Source organism: Tympanuchus pallidicinctus, unplaced genomic scaffold (assembly GCF_026119805.1).
Source record: "Tympanuchus pallidicinctus isolate F22 unplaced genomic scaffold, pur_lepc_1.0 scaffold26, whole genome shotgun sequence".
Taxonomy (NCBI): Eukaryota; Metazoa; Chordata; class Aves; order Galliformes; family Phasianidae; genus Tympanuchus; species Tympanuchus pallidicinctus.
The window spans coordinates 10,496,810-10,517,461 of NW_026294743.1; the positions used below are offsets into that span (position 1 = coordinate 10,496,810).

General features: G+C 37.7%; 1 protein-coding gene across 3 annotated transcripts in view; it reads left to right on the top strand.

Annotated features, from left to right (window-relative positions):
- FSTL5 (follistatin like 5) overlaps window positions 1–20,652 on the top strand; it is a 342,003-nt gene that overhangs the window by 90,726 nt on the left and 230,625 nt on the right. For 2 of the 3 annotated variants that reach the window (XM_052690343.1, XM_052690346.1), the window contains exon 1: window positions 12,132–12,429. The exons of the other annotated variant lie outside the window; for it this stretch is intronic. The gene's annotated coding sequence lies outside the window, so the exon portion shown is untranslated. Of the gene's footprint in view, window positions 1–12,131; window positions 12,430–20,652 lie in introns of those variants that run through there. 3 annotated transcript variants of the gene reach the window in all.

Below are 20,652 nucleotides of genomic sequence, written 5' to 3' on the forward strand. Positions count from 1 at the left end.
CAACCAAACGAGAACCGAATCTGTAAGATGGAGTCAGAGAAATCAGCCACCACCTATTTCAGTAGGAATTCAACATAATTATTTCAAAGACAGCACAGACAACCAGTATAAACTGAAGAATGCCTCATGGTGTTTTCTTGTAGTGCTATGTAAAAATTCATCTGTGAAAAGTAGGCTGTATGAGTCGAGTTGTTGACAATTTATTCTTTGCAGGCTGGTTACTAGTAAGTTAAGAATAACTCTTGAACGTAGAATTGTATAGCAAATAATGGCAAGTTGTGTTGTAACCTTATATTGGGTTTAACTTAAATCAATTAATTGTTTCAAATGGGGAACGAATCTGGGATTTGAAAGCAAGACTTCAAGACTAGTGTAGAATTTTAAGCAGGTTAGCCATACCTTACGGTGAGCTTTACTGAACAGTTATTGCCTATAGGTTTTAAATGGCACCTCTGTGTCATAATGTGAAGGGTTAATCCTTGATCAAAGTGCAGTTAGCAAATACCTCACCGCTTTGGATAGAAATAATAATAATGCATCATAATAGAGCTAAATATTCTCAATTATTTGACTACTCTGAGTATATGATAATGTGCTGTCACCTTCCAGCTAGTATTCAATTTTGCAGTCATCATACTGTTTCATACATAGTCAAATAGATCCACTGTACTTCATTACTGTGTACTTCATTAAATGGGTCTGTGGGCAGCAAATAATAGTGCTTGCTGTAATACTGCCTTAATTTTTGAGAACAGGGAGAAGTTATATTATTTTTATGTTAATATGGACCTTTCTTGAGCTATTTAAATCTACTTCATCTTAGGTTGCTGATGGGATGCTTTAGTATATTAACAACATTGAAGTTGATTTTCCTTTGCATATTTTGGTTTAAAAATAGGCAGTGGAAATACTGACTATAATAGCATCACTGAATTTGCAAACAGTTTAGACAAAAGCCTGTAACACAGTTTAATGCTGTGTTTTCTTTTAAAGCTGCCCTTCAGAGATGCTTACGCTAAATAAAGCTGGCTGATAGGTTGTATCTCATTTTAGTCTGCTTGGTTTCTACAAATGAGATTGACATCTGTACCTGAGCTACTGTTAACTGAGCTACTCAGGCATGGCCACCTTGCACTGATGGGGTTAGCAGCCACAGCTGGGATAGATAAGAATGTAACACTGATTATATCCACAAAGGCTTAGATGACAATGGTCCTGTGCTGTGATTTTATGCTTAGTCTCAAAGGTTCTCCTAATGTGCCTTTGTATTGCTTGGAACCATATGAATTCGAATTTAAAATGATTTCATTTTGAGTAACTATCTAGTCTCCCTAGACCTACAACTCGCTATAATAGCTTTGGTTTACAGTTTGCTATCCAGTCGAACAATCTTCTCACCATTAATCATTTGTCCTTCAGACTTTCTCCTTTCTCTTCTTACTTTCCTTTGAAACAAAATCTTGCCAAGGACTTTGCAAAAACGTCACGTGAGATTATGAGTTAACCTTTCCACAGCTGTTTTTCCTTTACCGTATGTTCTGAACTGCAGGGCCTGAACCTGTTCTCTTCCCTTTTGCCCTTCCACTTGTTCCAAGAATCACATTCTGATCACTGTCTGTCTCTTTCCCTGCTTCTCACCTGCTATATCATAATATTCAGCTCTTTTGCTCCTTTGTCAGTTCATGTTATCCCTGCTTCCTGGACTCAAACGACTGGAGGTACTTTTTGGCTGTGATCTAGTGTTGCCATTTGACCCGTTTTGTCTTTCTCTGAGAATACATTTCCTCAAGATCTGCTTCTGAGTCCAGTGTTTCTGTCTTTCACCCCCTTATCATCCTCCCATTTCTAGCACTGCCTATTCAAAAATGGTTGCATCTTCCTACTCCAAATTGCTTTGTCTAAACTGTAGATTTTTCCTGTCACTCTGAAGACAAGATATCAAGTAAGATATAGTCCGCATTTAAAAAGGCTCTTGAATACCTCTGTACCATTTTTTCAGTGTTAGTTATACTGTATATATGGTTATATAGTCATATAATGTTTCCATGTCTTCCATCTTCACTGTCATTATCCTGCACCCAGACCAAATTTTGCAGGTTCTTTCTGCACGATTTAAGGTGCAGCCTTCTCTATCACTAAAATGATTTTTTTTTCCTAAGCATTTAATTACCTAAAGTTTGTCTAATACTGCATCTTATTTTTATAGTCAAAATACCATCTTTTTTGTCCATGCTTTTTGAAAAAACAAAAGACCCCCATTGACCCGAAAATTCCTTTTTCATGTTGTTTTTCTTTTCTATTCCAGCTGTGCTTTTATTTTTTGTTTGCTTTTACTTGTAAGGCACCTACCATTTCTATGATTGTTTCCTATTTTGCCTTCAGTCAGACTCAAACTTTCTTGCTAACTTTTCAATAAGCACTTGTAAAATTCCTCAGTATGGTTTTTCTAAGTAATAGTTTTCCCCAAAATACTTTTAAAGTTACCTAAAATCATTCTTCAAAAAGAAAAAAAACCAAAAAACAAACAAAAGCCATCTGTTAAAAATGTTGATGCTGTTGTAGGTTGTCTGTGAAATGTTTGGCGATAATTCATTGAGACTCTAATTAATTAACGCCCCTTATTATTCCAAGTGCTTGGTTTTTTGTTTTTCTTTGTAGAGTCTTCTCTAAATCCATCTGCTGTCTTCCGTTGAAAGGAAAGCTCTTCTTTTTTGTCATGAAACAGATTTATTTTGAGGGCTTTTTTTGTGTACCGCATGATGAATTCTATGCTAGTACTTAAAACTGAATTATAATCTTCATTAGAATATAAATGTAAATATACAGAGAAATTATTTTACCCTACTTCCTTAGCAGAGCTAAGATATGAACAAAGTTTGTAGTCTGTATGAAATGTGTTTGTTGCAGTAGTCTGGATTTATGTTGTAAATGGGATGATATGATTGCAAGTGGAGTGAGGAGAGAGTTTCTGGATTTATTCTCTTGGCTGCTGCCTTGGAAATAGCATTCTGCCTCTGCAATGCTCAGTAAGACCCTGAGAACAAACTCCTAAATGATGATTAGCAATTACATGTACCTTATTTTTTTGGACAACAAATAGAAAACGCATCAGTCCCAAGTCAGAATTGATAGAAAATTTGCTTTCAATGTGTGGAAAGACAAGTATGTGAAATAGCTTAAAGAACTGGCAGCATGTCTCAGAATGTGTCTATCCATTAACAGGCATTTCTGATTAATTTTATAATTAATTTTTAACTTTGAATCAGAATTTAGGTGGCGGATAGATAGGCTGGGACTGAAGAACGTAGCTTTCAAAAGTAAAATACCTTAAACATTGACTTGTCCTTATCTAGTCTTGAAAAGCGATATGGAAATCCAGTTGTGATCTTTGTGAGCAGAAATTGTGCTAGAAAATGCATATTCAAAGAAAAATACAAATGAAGTCTGCGTATTGCACCTGCATTTCTAAACTCGCGCTTTAATACTCAAATGAGTGGTCTTCCATTAAAGCATTATAAAGTAATTTTATACGAATGGCACTTCAAGTATTTTATACGTGGAAATAGCACCCAGTATTAAAGTATACTATGAACTGTGTAAATCTAAGAATTCTCCAACTTCCTGACTTAGAAGAAGACATAACAAGACACAAACGTGTAGAAGCGTTGCGTGTATTTTGATCCTGTTCCAAAATGTTGACAGTACAAAAGTACTGCATGCATTGCTGGACTTTTTTTTCAGTGAGAGAATTCTGTAGGTGTAAGTTCTGTAGCATATGCTGAGCAAGTGAGCACAGCAGGTGTATTTGTAGTTGCACTGAATCAATATTATTAGAGTATATCAATCAATATAAATCATTTGTGTCAAAAGAGGTGCATACTGTGATTCTTCTGAATTCCCTGATGCTCAGTTGTATGCCTTTATTATACTCAGGTATTATATCATCACTACTGATAATTTGTAACGATTGCTTTTAAATTCATGTTGATTGATAAGGAAAGATTTATCATATGATTAGGAGTGAATAGGAAATGGGAAACCTCTTTTCCCAGTACTGACCCATGTTTCCTTTGTGGCTGCTTGAACAGCTTAGCTTCTTGGTGTTCTTTTGGTCATTTAAACAAAAAGGGGGCATTCGTGTTTTCTTTCCTTGTGAATACAGGAGTCACATCTCCTGTATTCATAGACACTGGAAAGGTAACCAAACTCGTGGTGAGGATGAATGCATATCTATCAGGTATAGAGGATTTTAACAATTGATTTATAATTGCTTCTGAAAACATAAGATCTCTTTCCTGGTGTTTTATTTTTCCATTTGTTATTATATTGATATAAGACTGGGTAATACTTTTAAAACAACTTTCCATTAAGTTCGCAATGAATGAAGAACAAAAGCCTGCTCTTCCTCTTTTTCTCTAATAGAAGCTACAAGAATGGTGGTATAATACGAAAGACAGCAAAAAATAATAAAAATAATTTGTTAAGTGAGTCTTTAACAGACTTATTATGTAATGCATTCATTTTTTAGTTCTTGGGTTTTTTTTTTTTTTGCAGAAAATCTGTTTTCTTTTTTTTTTTTATAAATCCCAGCTTTACAAATAATACTGTTCTGTTGAGAATAAATTCAGAATTCAACAGGGTAGTATGTCATATGTAATTGAAAGTGTGTCATTTTGAAATAGGCTGAGTTTTGGAAGAGAATTAGCTGGATCCTGGATTGAGGTTCATTGAGATGAGCAAGACGTGAAGAGTTTCAAGTAACCCTTTCCCATCCCTCATATTAAGAAGTGTGTCTGTTAACACTTACTACCTTATTACACTGCTTGCAGGGAACAGGTGCTAGATTTCATACGCTGACCAGTGAAAAAGAAAGGAAGACAAAGTGAATGCAAAATATGAGCCTACAGTTTTAATTTTCATTCCCATGAACTACATCACAGGGAGGAAGAAGCACAAGGATACCTTTTTACATTAGAATTTACCTAAGTGAACCCAGCACACCAGGTCCTTTTGTATCATCCCGTTCCTCTGTACAGCAGCAGTGGCAAAGTGGTTAAAAATTAATTGCAAGGTGAAAAGGAGAGACTTGGGATGCAAGAGATAAAATTTCCATATTCCTTGAGTTTGTTAGCTATTTTTTGTTTGTTTTTCATTCTATGGTTGTAACAGATTGTTAGTGGTGTTCTCAGGAAAAGCAAAGCAGGACTCTGACTGTGTAGAGCTGTGGACTAAGTGGTGTATGAAGTTATAACATTGTCTTCCAGTAGTAAAGTGCACCATGTTCTTTACTACATCTAGTTGCTGCAATATCATTATGAAATTTTGATGAAATTAATCTGTTAAAGAAATACAAACTTCTGCAATATAATCAGAATTGGCCAAAATATTTTCCTCTTTTAACGTTCCTTGTGCTCTTCTCTGTTAGGCTGATCACTATCGAGGAGACACAAGGTGAGTTGTGCCTCTGAATGTTCCTCTTGCCCTCTAAAACTGTAGGAAGTCCCTTGTACCACATACAGTTCACAGTTCACAGACTTGCTTCAAAGTCAGTAAGCGCATTGTCTGCAAGATTAGGTTCCCTTATGTTCTTAGTACAACTTGGAATAGAATCAGATACATGAGAGGGCTTATGGCTAGAGCTATGTATCTGAGTGTGCTCATTTAGAGCTGTATTCCAAACTTGCAGTCATTATTCTGGTTGGCTTACTCCTTAGCAAAACCCTCATGAAAGCATGGTTCAACTCTTTGATGTGAAATTAGAACAAACGAGGGAACTCTAAAATTGTAGGAGGCATGGTTTTCTAGTTCTATAATGCTTGGACACAAACAGAATGATGTTAAATTTTTAGACGTGCTGTTGTGAAACAATAATATCTGTGTGTGTTGTTGAGGCATCAAATCCGTTGCTGCTCGAGGGATTTTGTATTGGGAGAAAAGTTACCCGGATAACTACAATGTAGTAGCAGTGCCATTAACAATCTGTCAGTGTGCCTCAGGTTAGGCCCCCTGATGTTTCTCTCCTTCTTTCTTTCTTTTTTTTTTTTTTTTTTAAACAGTGTATCAGATCTACCCAGTGTTTACAGAGGACTTTTGGAAAACACAATGGAAGGGGAAGCAGAGCCCCCGACAGAACATTTGCTTTCAGACAAATCCATCTAAATGGAGATGGGGTTGGGCTTGCTACTGCACTGATAAAATTTCAAAAGCTACCTTTTCTATAAAGTCAAACGGTTTGTTTTATCCTACTGCAGACCAGCTAGAATCAAAGAATCCTCAGAGTTGGAAGGGACTCTGGGTCACCTAGGCCAATTTCCCTGCAATGCACAGGGACACCACAACTAGATCAGGTTGCCCAGGACCTGATCCAGCATCACCTTGAAAGTCTGCAGGTATGAGGCATTAACCACAGCACTAGACAAGCTGTTCCAGTTCCTCACCTCCCACAATGTGAAGGACTTTTCCTTATATCCAATCTACCCTTGTTAAGCTTGAAGCCATTTCCTCTTGTTGTATCACCACAGACCTTGCTAAAGAGACTGTCCCCTTCTTTCCTGTAGCTCCCCTTTAGATACTGAAAGGATGTCTCAGGTCACCTTGCAGCCTTCTCCTCTCCAAGCTGAACAGCCTCTGCGCTCTCAGCCTGTTCTCATAGGAGAGGTGTTTTATTCCATGATTCACTTCTGTGGCCCTTCTTTGGATGTGCTCCAACAGGTCCACGTCTGTCCTGTGCTGAGGACTCCACATCTGGGTGCAGTACTCCAGGTGAGGCTTCGCTAGTGCCGAGCAGAAGGGCAGGATCACCTTCATCCCCCTGCTGATGGCCATACTTCTTTTGATGCAGCCCACTATGTGGTTGGCTTTCTCATAACCAGTTTCCCATCCGCCAGTACACTCGGATTTTTTTTGGCAGGGCTGCACTCAATCCTTTCATCCCCCAGCTTGTGTTGGTAATGGGGGTTGCCTCTGTCCAGGTGCAAAATCTTGCACTTGATTTGCTGAACCTCATGAGGTTCACCTGAGCCCACTGCTCAAGCCTGTCTAGGTCTAGAACTAGCATCTGTCTCCAGAGAAGTCCTCTACACGGGGCTCAGAGGCAATGAATTATAGAAAAGAGAATATTGCAACTTAGCAAACAGACATAAATCATGACAAATGCGTAGAGATGTCCGGATTACTACCACAGCTCCCTAAGTAAAAATTCAAAATTAAAAACAACTAAATAGGTGAGAAAACCAACTTCAAGAATAAATAACACTAAACCAAAATCTCTTCTTCAGAAAATCTAATCGTTATGAAATGAATTCCACACTATGGTTTTCAGTGAACTTTTTATGTAAAAGGAGAAATCAGTCTAGTATTTATCTAAAACATGACATGTTTAGGTCAGAACAAATGTAAATACTCAAGATTCAGTGAGATGGCAAATGATCAAATGTAGAATGTTAGTTCTTTAATTCCACTAGTGAATACTTTCATCTGTGAAGATTTCAAGATCAGTGCTAAAATGCCTTTCTTATTTGGCTTTTATTGAACTCTCTGCTCAATATAATGAAGACCACTTGGAAGAGAAAAATATTAGAATTAATATTTCTTGTTAAATCTACTAGCAGAAGAAATAGTTCTTTCTTACCCTGTGCTTAGAGTGCAATACTAAGATTCCCCAATAGATGCCCTAAGAGATCTCTTATAAACATCACCGTGAAGGACTGAAACCAAGTATCTTCAGCTTGCTCTCTATTTGTTTAAAAGAATCCATTATTTTCTGTGAAACGGTGTTACAGATTTCAAATTCCAGAATATTGAAATTACTTGATTACAAATGAAAAAGGCTGGATGGTAAGAAATTAAATGTGTCCTCATTTCTCACTTAATTTTCAATAGTGTTTTCTAATGTGCATATGAATTCTGTAGTGAATTACCTTGTTATTTTTTAATCAGTTGCTTTTTTTATAATCACACAAGGAGAATGGAAACAACGTTGTCTTGTCAGAATCATTATCATTGCAAAGTTGCTGCCTATCTGAATGAACCTATAGCATTTACTGAATTAGAAATAATGGAGAAATTTACGTATCTAACCTCAAAATCTAGGCTTCTCCCTCTCCCTCCCACCTCTCGATTTTACATCTGTTGTCTTGTGAATTACTTTAATACATTTCAAAGATAGGTGTATTGTCATCACTGGAATGTTGCATATTGCCTTTATTTAAAGAATTGAGTCCCTTTGTGAGAACAGGCTTTGAGTGGATGTGGGGTAACCTTAATGTGCCTTGATGATTTTCATGCCATGTGGCCCATCTCCTGTGCCAGATGGCTGGCACAACCTCTCTCCAAGCCACAAGCAAGCTAATTTTCTTCTGTGCCATTTGCCAGTGTCTGCCATTCTGGTGTTCATGATGCCCTGCTGTTACAAAAGCAGCAGGCCAGATCTAGCACACTTCATCATGCTTTTTGATCAGCGCCGTGTTTCTAATGCATGTGCTATCACTTCTCAAATTCATTAAAAGATTATACACTGAGTGTATTAGACCACGAGAAGTTGAGGAAAACATGGTTGTTTCCAAAGTTCTTGCTGTACATGCGTGTGTGAGAGAGTAAGATTGGGAAGCTAATTCATGCCATCCCATATCAGAGCAGGCTGAGAGTTCTCTTGCTGTCATTTACTTCAAGCTAATCAATGGCCTTTACTAGTAACAGCTGCCACTGAAGGGACAGCTGTCTTCTAGTAAAAATAAAAGAATAATGTTTCAAAAAGAAATATAAATTAAACTACTTTTATGTGTGCAGTCAGGTTATTTTTAGTCTTGTGTTCTACTCTGTCAGTTTAGCCAGGACAGCAAATTAATTGATCCTTGGCAGTATCAGATTTCAGGAGCGTGGATTGTCTGCTAATTTGATAATGCAAATCAGGTGATCCCTTTTCTCCCTTTGAATGCTTGAAGATATACCACCAGAAGATAGTATGTTGTTGCATAGGTGCTGAGTGGTACCAAGCTATGGGGAAGTCGGTGGAATAATTTAAAGAGTGAGTAGTAATGGTGAAACTCTCTTAAATTTCCTATCTTTTTTTTTTTTTTTTCTCTTTACAAATTGCTAAGACAAAAATCCAAGCACATAAAAATGATTTTAAATAGCTTTAGTAGTGATAGCACTAGAAAAGCCAGGAGGAGAGAAATAGCCACTTCTGACACAATGTGTTTACTTTGTAATTCTGCATTCATTTCACATTCAAGGCTGTTTGGGAGGTAAATAGTTCTGGAGAAATGGTTACTTGTGGCAGAAAAGCAGATCCAAATTATTCAGACTAAGAAAGCCACTGTTATTCTAAATTCAGTGGATAAGGGATAGGTTTTAAATTATGAGAGCAAATGTTTTGGACAAATACTGAATAGCTCACTAAACAACTATTATTTGCAGTGACTTGCCTTTAATATATTGAGACTTTGATCTTCTCCTTGTCCTGCATGCACTTTCCTGCTGTATTGGATCTTGTTTTAAACTACCTCACAAATACAGAACAGGAAGATCTTCATTATTAATAATGATAGTCTTAATAGGCGTAAAATAACTTTGAAGTTCCTTTGTATTGCTCACCTCTGCAAGAAAACCTCAGTTCTGACTGTTTGATTTTGAATTAAAAAAAAAAAGAAAACTTAATGTAACTAACAGCTTGTTCTAACTATCCAAATTGAAGTTATGGAAATCAGGGCCATGTTATTAAGAAACACCAGTCTTTCCCGAATAACAGTTAATTGTTAAACACGTTATCTTCTTTACTAATTGTTGTACTTTGGTCTATATTACAGTAAAGGGAAGCAATAGTCTGCTGTAGGATTCTGTGGACTGAAAGGTTTTGGCCAAAAACAGGAATGATGAAATTTCTAGGTCACAAAATAGTTCAAGTTCACTCACTGATTATTTATTTACTTATTTTGCAGAAAAGTAGGGCAAGCCACACAAAATTTAATTCACAAAAAAAGGTATACTTTATACTATATTGAGTAGAAGCCAGAAAACTGTTGGATGAGTATAAAAAAGATTTGTATCAACTGTCTGTGACAGCTACATATTCGGAGCTGAAATAGAGGAAACATTAGAAAATGCATATTCTATCAAAATATTCTGCATTTACTACATGAAAATATTTTAATTAAATTAATTTTTCATAAACTAGATGTCAAAGCAAGTGTCCGAAGAAGAAAGATAAGCATGATTGGATCTCAACTTTAAAAAATATATATATATATCAAGTTTTATATTACGCTATATCCTTATTTGTATTTAAATTAAAGAGTCAAACTCTTCCCTCACAAGACTTTGAGAATTCTTCCCAGAGCCTTCCCTACCAATTTGGAAAGCCAGCGTGTCAGACCTTGCGTAGTTTGATGGATTTCAGTTACTTCATGAACTGGGTTGTACAAAACACTTCTTCTGTTCAGTTGTTTTGTTTCATGTACTTTCATAATAGCAAAGAAAAGTGGGTGGGCAAGGTCCATGTTTGCCCTCAGAAGACTTTATTTTCCATTGAATTTGAAACCAGTCATTTCTAGGTTTGCTTGTCTTTCAAGAGAACTTCTGGTCCAGCTATCCTAGTAGGAAGTTAAATTGATTCAATTTCAGTTCTATACCTTCAAAACTGTCATTAAGTAATGAAATGTTATTCTGTTGGTACTTTCCAAGCAACCTGAGAGGGCTTTGGAATAAATGAGGAGAGAAACAGAACCACAGCGATGCACGTAATGTTAACTGCCAGCCAAACAGGCCTTATGGTAACTGGCAATTATAACAGGTTGTATCAATGAAAGTCTGTTTGATTTGGCTTTATATTGCACATGTGATGTATAAAAGTGTAAAAGTTAATTGTTTCTTCTTGTAGTGCCTTGACCTAATTAGCAGTCCTGTTTTTTTCTTTTTTTTTAAAAAAAAAAAACCTTACAAAATAGCAATCAGCAAATTAAATCCAATGTATCCCATTTTATTATTTCTCACATTAACTATTTCAGTTCTTTAAGTACTGCATTTTTACCTTGTTTTTTCGTCCCTACAATTTTATTCCACGAAGAGTTGCTCTAGATGCAGGTGTAATTAAAGTAACCTGCTACTGTAGATCAGAAGAGCTGACCTCTGTCCATCTTACTCTGGCCATGGATGATTTAAAGGCAGTTGAATACTTTAATCTGTAGCACATTTTCCCAAAAGACTGGAAGCATGTAACCTGTAATGCCTCGAAGAGTAGATAATTTTCATAATGATTTCACATGGAAGATTAAGTAGCCACTCTTTGAAAGTGTTGGAATGAATGATAAATTTATCTGAAAGTAATAAATCAGGTAACTGAACTTATTATCTCACAATGAAGAAAAGAGGTTCAACTGAGACTTATAAACAATTGTTTCTTGGCTTCGTTTTGCATAAGGATATTTCTAGTTTTCAGGCTATTTGCTTTATTTTTTTGTTAATCTTTTTTTCTTGGGTGGGGGTAGTGCTGGCTTCTGTTCATATGGCGGTGCCTGCCCTCCATCCTACACACAGACTGGTGGTCTCATCTCAGGGTATGTTTTGTAAAGAAGACTCAGAGTGGCAAGTGTATACTTCTAAGATGGGTTACCAGTGAGGAGCTTTACCTCAAAACTTAAATAGTAGATCTTGATAAGAATGGCAGGGATTACTGAGACGGGTGAGGCCGAACCTCTGAAAAACCTGAGAGTTTTGCTAGCAGGTTGGTGTATTAAAGCTTATAAATATTGCACGGCGTTCGCCCTGCTTTGAACATGGAAGCACGCTAATCCTCTGACACGTTTGGGTCGGGAGCCGCTCTCTGCTTCACAGCAGTTGCGCTTCTTGCTGGCTGTAGTCTAGGCTGAGCACTCGGGTCTTCGCTCCCGAGGTGGGGGTGGCCGGTGGAAAGGGAGGGGAGAGAGGGGGACGGGCGAACTCCCCCGGGACGACGGCCCTCCGACAGACAAGAAGCGGGGGAGCTGAGCCGAGGGCTCCCCCTCCGCAGGAGGCGCTAATGATAATAAAAGGGGGCGGGAGGGAGTTGCGCGCAAGTTGGGCGGCGGGGCGGCCGCGGCGGGGGCGGGTCGGAGGCGGGCCGGGCGGAGCGGCGGCGGCTGCGGGCGGCAGTCGGGCTCGGCGGCTCAGGCGACCGGTGGTGCTGTCCGCGGCTCGGCGGTGCTGAAGGGCGGGCGCCCCGCGCGCCTCCCGCGGCGCCTGGGGCCGGCGGGTTTCTCCGCGCGTCGCTGCGCGGGTTGTTCGGTTTTGCGCTTGGTTTTGGGGAACGGAGAAGTATCGCCCGGTGTTCGCGATTTTTGTGCTCGAGGACCCGGCGTTTCGTTTTGGGTTTGGGTTTTTTTTTTTTGGTTTTTTTTTTTTTGGTTTTATTTTTTTTTTTTTTTTCCTCGAGGACTTAAGTGACTCTTGGGTAAGGTAAGCAGCGTTTATTTATTTATTTATTTCTTCCTTTGGTTGATATCTATCTACAAGTAGTACTGAGGTGACGAGGGATGGAGAAGCTGGTAATAATATGCTGAGCAAAGTTGGGAGCTTGTTTGTCCTTTGATCAGTGAAGGGGCAACACTTGGGAAAGAGGCATGCCTTGGCAAAAGGGATTTTGGATGCAAAAGATGGAGTCAGAACAAGAAGTTAGAGGTTTTTTTCTTTCTTTTTCCTAGAAAACTTGTTTTTTACAGGGATGTTTAAATGTATGTGATTATTTTATTTTAAACATCTTCAATATTTTAATGGGCTATCAAGAGACATTATGGAAACTGTTTTGAGTAAACATCGGTTTGGGGGAACAAGAAAAGCCCTAAATGATCTGTCTGGATCTAGAATGGATGTATGAGGTCATCCTTGGAAGTAGAGAGCAAAGTAGGAATTAAAGAGGATTTAAAAGCATGGCCTCATGCTGCTGCGTGTTCATCTGCGTGCTTGTTGTGTGTGTGTAATACACAAGGACAGCTGGACCTCTATATGTGATTAACAATTATAGGCTCTAACGCTGGAAACTTGTGAAATAGTGTATTTCTGAAAGGGATCAGCCCGACTGCTGTCTCCAAGGTCAGTGTGTGCAATGTAGTGTGTGTGAGCCCATGAAAGTTGTGAGTTGTTTGCTCTGCTATTGATTGACAAATGTCAGGCCTTCCTCCAGACTGTAGCTAGGTGTAAATGCATAACTCAGATTTAGTAATGCAGAAGTATCTTGCACTACAGCACTGCTGCTGTTGGTAGCTGAATGGAACTGGGAAGTGTGGGCAGATGAAATGCCTTGCTATTTGAAATGTCTTGCTATTCCAGAAGTGTTTAACCTTTTATAAGCTTGGTAGGGCGCTGTGTTTCACAGAAGGTTTTTCTACTTCTTCTGGGAGTTGCTGGAGTTCTGCACAGGCAGAGCAAGGCACCGTGCAGGGAGTTCTGCACACATGGAACACTATGCAGGGATTTCTGCACACTCAGGGCAGAGCACCATGCAGGGACTTCTCTCTGAGGTAAAGGTTGATTCCAGAATCAATCTGCTGCCTGTAGCAGTGCAACTGTGATGACTGAATGGAACAGACAAGCAAATGAGGCCCTCACCCTGCTTTTTGTAGCATGATGTATTGCTTTATACTCTTGTAGCTCTGGAAAATTTTCTTTGGATTGGAAACCTCTAAAACACGTTTTTTCTTTACTTGGTTGTCTTGTTCAAGAACTAGCAGCTGTCGCAACTGTAAGCATGGAGAAACTTCTGTTGGCAGTATGAATCTTATCATAGCAGATTTATTTCATGTTATTATGGTATTTTATTTATTTATTTATGGTCCTGTAGCACTTATTTAATGTTAAGGTGTTTGTACTGGATGTTTTTATCAGCCAGAATACAAAGACAACAATCTGGTAGCAGCATAGAAATACTGAGGAGTGAAGTTGAAAGCAAGAAAATTGAGGTGAATATAGGCTGCTAAGACTTTTGTTGCATTTAAATAGTATTAGGAAACGCAGATGATTTTCTTTCTTTCTTTCTTTTTTTTTTCTCACTAATTATGAAACAGCTTCATTTTCCTCTTTCAAAAAGATAGGGAAATTTTTTTCTTGCACAGCACTTGCACTTACTGTAAATTCTCATTAACAGTCTACCAAATAATTAAGACAGGTGTTTTCATCTGTCATTGACATGTTCATGAACTGAATCTGCAAATCCTTGTTCACTTGAGTAGTCTTTATTCATACAAACAGTCCTGTTAACTGCAAAGCGACTACATCCATCATTACATGAGTGAAAGTCATTGATCTTGCTGAGATCAGTCATTTTACCAGCATCAATCAGATAATAAACTTTGAAGCTGAAATATTAATTCTGTACCTTAATTTCTATCTCGCATTTTTGTATCTTCTGGGCGATGTTTTGTCTTGGTTTCCACTTGACTGTTTTATTTTATAAATCAAGTTTAAACTAGAGAGGTTTGGAATGATAAGTAGGCTCTAGAGGAAATAAAATGGCACTACTGTACTTCAACAAAGTGTTTTTCTAAATATGCTTTTACATCAAGTAGAATTTTTACATTGTGGTTCATAACAATTCTGCTCATGTGTTGTTGTAAAAAGTGTTTAGACAGTTCAGACTACTGTCTTCAGCAGTAATCCTTTTCAAGTATATCTGTATACTTGGAAGGAAATGTGAAGTTCCAAGACCCTTAATAGTCAAATGTTGAATACAACAGAACACTAATGACACAGCTAAATAGTTGCCTGCAAAAATGCTGCAAACTCAGGGAGGACTGTTGGCATAAAATCAGTATTCAGGGAAACCCACTGCATTAGTGCTGCTTTAATAGATCTTGCATACATTGACCAGCACATGGGTATGTGCGTGTGCTGGCATATGCTTATTGATTGCACCAACACATTTTAAAACTTTTAGGCTAGTGGGTCATCAGTGGGGCTGAGAAATGGTACTTAGGAAAAAGCAACCCTAAGCTAATGTTACTTTGTTTGATTCTAGATGTGTTCTAGATATAATAAGCCAGTTTGTCATTGTGGGTTTTTTTTTTTTAATTTTTTTTTTTTTGTGAGAGTTTTCTCAATACTCTTCAGTATATATTTAAAAAAGCAAGGATATTCAACACTAGATAAAGAAAAATATACCATAATACAAATTATTTCACTAAAATTATTTGAAAAACAAATTTTCTTGGAATAAATGTATGCAGTTCTAGACTGTTATTTTCTATAAAAATTCAGAAGTTTTGCGTCACTCTTCCTTGATTTCTAGAGAATATAAAATTCTAATGAAAGCAAGGCTGTACAAAGCTAAGCAAGAAGGTGGAGCTCCAGTACGAGTTTATCTCATGACAGTTCTGAATTTAGCTTAGAAATTTCTAAAGTGAAAGGTAAACTGAAACTTAGGTGGCCAATTCTTAATATTTTTCTCCAGGCTGACAAATTCTGTGGAATAATACAGGATATGAAGAGCGAGTTGCAACTTTGAATCAAATGCCACTCTTTGTTTTTCTTTTTTTCTAAGTTAGCATAGCGAAATAATTGTTAATTATTCAGTGTAGCTTGACCTAGAATGTTACATAACTTTAAAGCAAAGTAAATAGATTAGGAAGTTTATTTGCAAATCTGTTTAAACCTGTTTTATAGTTCAAGCTTTATTTATTTATTTATTTACTCATTTTCCAATGTGTAGGGAATAGCTGTCAAGAAATCAAAAGTCTGGCAACTTGTTTACGTGAGATGTTATACATATTTAATACAGTGTGCTTTTCCTTCCTCTTGATAGGCAGAAAAGACAAAGAACGTTCTTTTTACATTAGTACAACAGCACACTGAAACTTCAGTATAAACAGATATTGAGAAGGCTGAGCATTGAATGTCAATTGTGGTTGTATGGTGCTGAGTGAAATTCCCTTGAACAACCTCATTAAAATCAAAGATTGATAATAAGAAGGGAATGCAGTTGTACCTTCAAAGGAATCGAATCTGTGACCTAGCTCTCCTCTATGCTATTTTACAAATTCTTTGGGTTTTGGGTTAATTGAGTAACCTCTGGTTACAAAGTCTTGTTTCCTAAAAGTAGCACTTCTTCCAGCTCTTACATTTATCAACGTGTATTTTCATTTGTTCTGCTCTGGTTTTACCGGCACAGTAAGGGTGGGTCAGTGCAGATAAAGAAATTTCTGTGCACTTATAGTGGCAGAAGAGCAGTGAAACTGCTCCCCATTTGCTGTTATCTCCCGTTTCCCCCGTGTCATTAATATCTCTGGTTATTTGGGCTGAGTGTACTGCCTTGAGAGATGTAATGAAATCAGCTGAAGTCAACTGAACTGTTGTTATCTAGCCACGAATAACTCCTTGCCCACTTGTGTGGAAACTACTTGAAGTTATGTATTTGCTACCTATTTTTAGCTTGATTTGATAGCAGGGTTTATTTGATAGCCATGTTTATGCGGATATTTACACGATGAAAATACTAAGTCTACTTAATAACATTTTATAAATGAAATTGTGGTGAATCACTTTTCTCCTTTGCTGAATTGTGCAAATCTCAAGAAAGTAACAAGTTGTAAAGAGTTAAATGAGGGGAGATCTGGCAATACTTGTGCTGATTGCTTGAAGTAGGGTGAAGTTCACAGTTAATTTGCATTTGAATTAATTGAGATTAGTGTCCAGCAGTGCTTCTCAGAGCAGGCTTCAGAAAGACTTTATTGTATAATAAAGTACTTGAAAATGTTAGTTGGAAGATCATGGAGGATATTTAAAATACTTTTGTTTTTTTTTCTTCCACTCACGCACTGATTTTTTTTTTTCTCTTTTTTCTTAGAATAAGGCCTATTGTTACTCTGAAGTATTTTTGCAATGAATGGGTATTCTTATGTTAAAAGCCACTATCATTTTCAAATCAGCATATTAAAGGCTTTCTGAAGTACATTCTTAGTTTCTTCCTGAAGAAGTTATTAACATTAAAAAAAAAAAGAAATGGAATAATTTTAAAACAGCTTATAACATTAATCAGATGCAATGTAATGGAAATTGTTAACTTATGTGCAGTTTTATAAGTTTTACTTATAGTAAAAATAAATAAATAAAACTTTTGTTTCCTTTGGTGACTTTAAACAGTATCACCAGGATTATGATTACGGAAATAATCCTATAGTAAGATTTCTGTATTTGGTGATAGTCATTCCCCTATAGTGATATCAAGAAACAGATTCAATAAGGAGCAACAATAGTGTGAAGAATGGAAATGCTGAGGTATCTAGGAGATTTATTTAGGAAAACATGCAAATAAACTGTGAAAAAAGTAGGCAAAATGACTGTGAAGTGATTCCTCCTTAAATCTGCAGTTTATGCACGTTACGCTGAGTTTTCTCCAGCTTATGTGTATCTTTTGTGCATTGTGTGCCTAAAACAAGATACAAGACTGAAAAGACTAGTATCTCCATTCTGAGGACAAATTCTCAGAAACTTCTGTTTCATGGAAGGCTGCATATGCATATAAATGCACATGGACCAGTTTGCACATGAGAGATGCGGCAGCTTGACTTTCTATTTAAACAGCAGAAAACATGGTGCATCTCTTCTTCTACTCATGTTTATTCTGTAAACGCTTTTTACATCTGCATTTTGATTTCAAAAGAACTCTTCTGGTTCAGTTTAGTGATTCATTTTTTTTTTATCACTTTTTCATCACCTTTCCTAGCAGCATCTACTTTTTCCCTTCTAAGGACCTAAGTCAACAGGAGGCAGAAACCTTCATAAGACATTAGATCTGTATAACATCTAGGTGACTATTCACTTCCTTTGTGAAAGATGGTATTGTTGAACCTGTAGAATGAAATCTGAGACCATGTACCTCTGGTAAAGGCTGATTTTCCTTTTTATTGTTATTTTTTTGTGCAGATATAGAATCACAGAATATCTCTGGTTGAAGGGTATCTTAATGTTCATCTAGTATCAACCCTCCGGCCTTGGGCAGGGTTGCCAACCACTAGATCAGGCTGCCCAGTGGTTCCCAACCACTAAACCAGCCTGGCTTTGAATGCTTCCAAAGATGGGGCATCCAAAACCTCCTGAGCAACCTGTTTGAGCACCTCACCACCCTCTGGGTAAAAACTTTTCTTCCTAACATCTACTCGAAATCTCCCTTCTTTCAGTTTAAAGTCATTCCCACGTGTCCTATCGCTCTCTGCTAGTGTAAAAAGTCAGTCCACCTTCTGCTTGCAAGCTCCCTTCAAGCACTGGAAATCTTTGATGAGATCTTTTTAAAGCCTTCTCTTCTCCAATGTAAACAAACCCCACATTCTCAACCTATCTACACAGGAGAGATGCTCCAGCCCTTTGATCATTTTCAATGGCCCTTTCTTGGACCTGCTCCAAAATCTTCATATCCTTCCTGTACTGAAGGCCCTAGGTTTGGGTACTTCACAAGGGCAGAGTAGAGGGGGTCAGCCAGCCCCCTCACCATGCTGGCCACCCATCTCTTGATGCAGCCTAGGATACCAGTGGCTTTCCAGGCTGATGGCTTATGTCCAGCTTCTTGTCCATTAGGAGCCCCCCCCAAGTCCTCTGCAGGGCTGCTCTCAATGAGTTCTTCTCCCATTCTGTATTCCTATCATAGAATCCTAATTCTAAACCCTAAATCATAGAATGCATGTTTTCTAGTTTCAACCCCCATGCTGTGTGCAGGGTTGCCAACTGCTAGACCAGGCTGCCCAGAGCCACATCCAGCCTGGCCTTGAATGTCTCCAGGGATGGGGCATCCATGACCTCTCTGGACAATTGGGATTTCCTCAACTCAAGTGCAAGATCTTGTGCTTGGCATTGTTACACCTCATTAGATTCTCATGTGCCCACTTTCTGAGCCTGTCCAGGTCTTTTTGGATGGTGTCCCTTCCTTCTATTGTGTCAACTCCACCACTCAACTTAGTGTCATCAACAAACTTGCTGTGGATACGTTCAATCCCCCTGTCTGTGTCTTTGATAAAGATCTTGTGAAGCACAGGTCCCAAGACAAACCCCTGGGGAACACAATGCGTGTCCAGCCTCCACCTGGTCGTACTACTGTTGATAACAATGCTGTGTCTACCACCATCCAACCAGTTCTTTATACATATAGTAGCCCAGTTTTCAAATCCATATTAGCAATAAGTATGTGGTGTGGGAGCTTGTCAATGTCCTTGCGTAAGTCCAGGCAGATGACATCAGTTACCATTCTTTTGTCTGTTAATACTGGTCCTCCATCAAGGAAGACCACCAGATTGGTCAGGCACAATCTGACCTTGTCTCAGTGGTGCTTCAACACCTCATCTTACATGCCTTAACATCTCTTCCTTCAGAACCCTCAGTTACAAGTCATCTGGTCCTGTAGTCATTCATCCACATGAGGTGATCTTGCTTAAACTGGGAGGTTTTTTGCTCCCCCAGCTTAGAAGTTCAGGGACATGAGAGAGATGAGAAGCATGACTGGCCTTGAAGACTGAGGCAAAGTACCTCACCCTTCTCCATGTCTGAGGAGACCAGCTCTCCTTTCTAATTTATCAGAGGTATTCTTAAGGTTCTAGAGGTGAAGGCTTTGAAAATAATAAAAAAAAAAACAGTATTGCTTTCAAACATGCTCAATTAGGCCAACACAATTAATGGGAATCGTGATATTAAAATGAAACATTATTTTAACAGTGAGTAATCGATTTCTTCATTGCTGCTGAAGATGTTAATTTTCATCACCTGTGTTAACAGTGAGAAGTCCACAAAGAAGGAAGAAAGGCTCTTCAAGTAGTATTTTTGGCATGTCCTTGTAAAATGGAATTAAGTTCCATGTTTCCTCTCTCCCTTTGCAGCAGTCAAGGTTAGCCATGAGTTTGCCTATAATGAGAAATCAGTGTTTTCAATCTTGGGTGCTGATTTTAAAATTGAAATACAGTTAATCTCATTGCTGTTCTTATGTATTACTAGTCCTTTGGCAGAGACTACTCTGATTCAGAAAAAAACTACAGGATTCACAACACCAAGTCATAGTGTTTTGAAAACAGACCATATTTTTCACTTATTTTCTATGCCTTTTGAGATGAATGAACATCAGCTACTATATCAGAAAAGTAAAATACTAATTTTGAACTCTTCAGGCTTCCAAAATGCATGTTGTACTCATATCTTCCATTTTTGCTCCCTTTTAATTCTTAGGTAATTTAGAAATGTAGCAATAATTAGTACTACTGAAGTATTTAAAAATAAAAATTAAAATTCTGTCTTATTTTTGATGATTTTTGCTCCATGCTGCTTTTGATAAACAGTAATGTTCATCAAAAAGTATTCTACAAGTTGATGCATGACTTGACTTCTTTTCTCGAAACATGCAAATTAAAAAAAAAAAACAAAAACAACAAAAAACCACACACAAAAAAAACAAACAAAAGGGAAAACCAATGAATACCTCTCCTGAGATTTAATTTCGTATTATGCAAAGTATTCTTCAAATTGGAAAAGAGTTTTTAAGGTGAATTGACACTGTTCTGCTTAGCTATAATTGCATTTTACTCTACTGTCTAATAAGAGGTCGATTCTCTTCCTTTGTGCTTTGAGAATTATTGTCACAAAAATATTTGAAGAATTTCCATTTGAATGTTCTTGTTGCATTCAGCAGGGGAGGTACTAGTAGTGGTGTTAGCT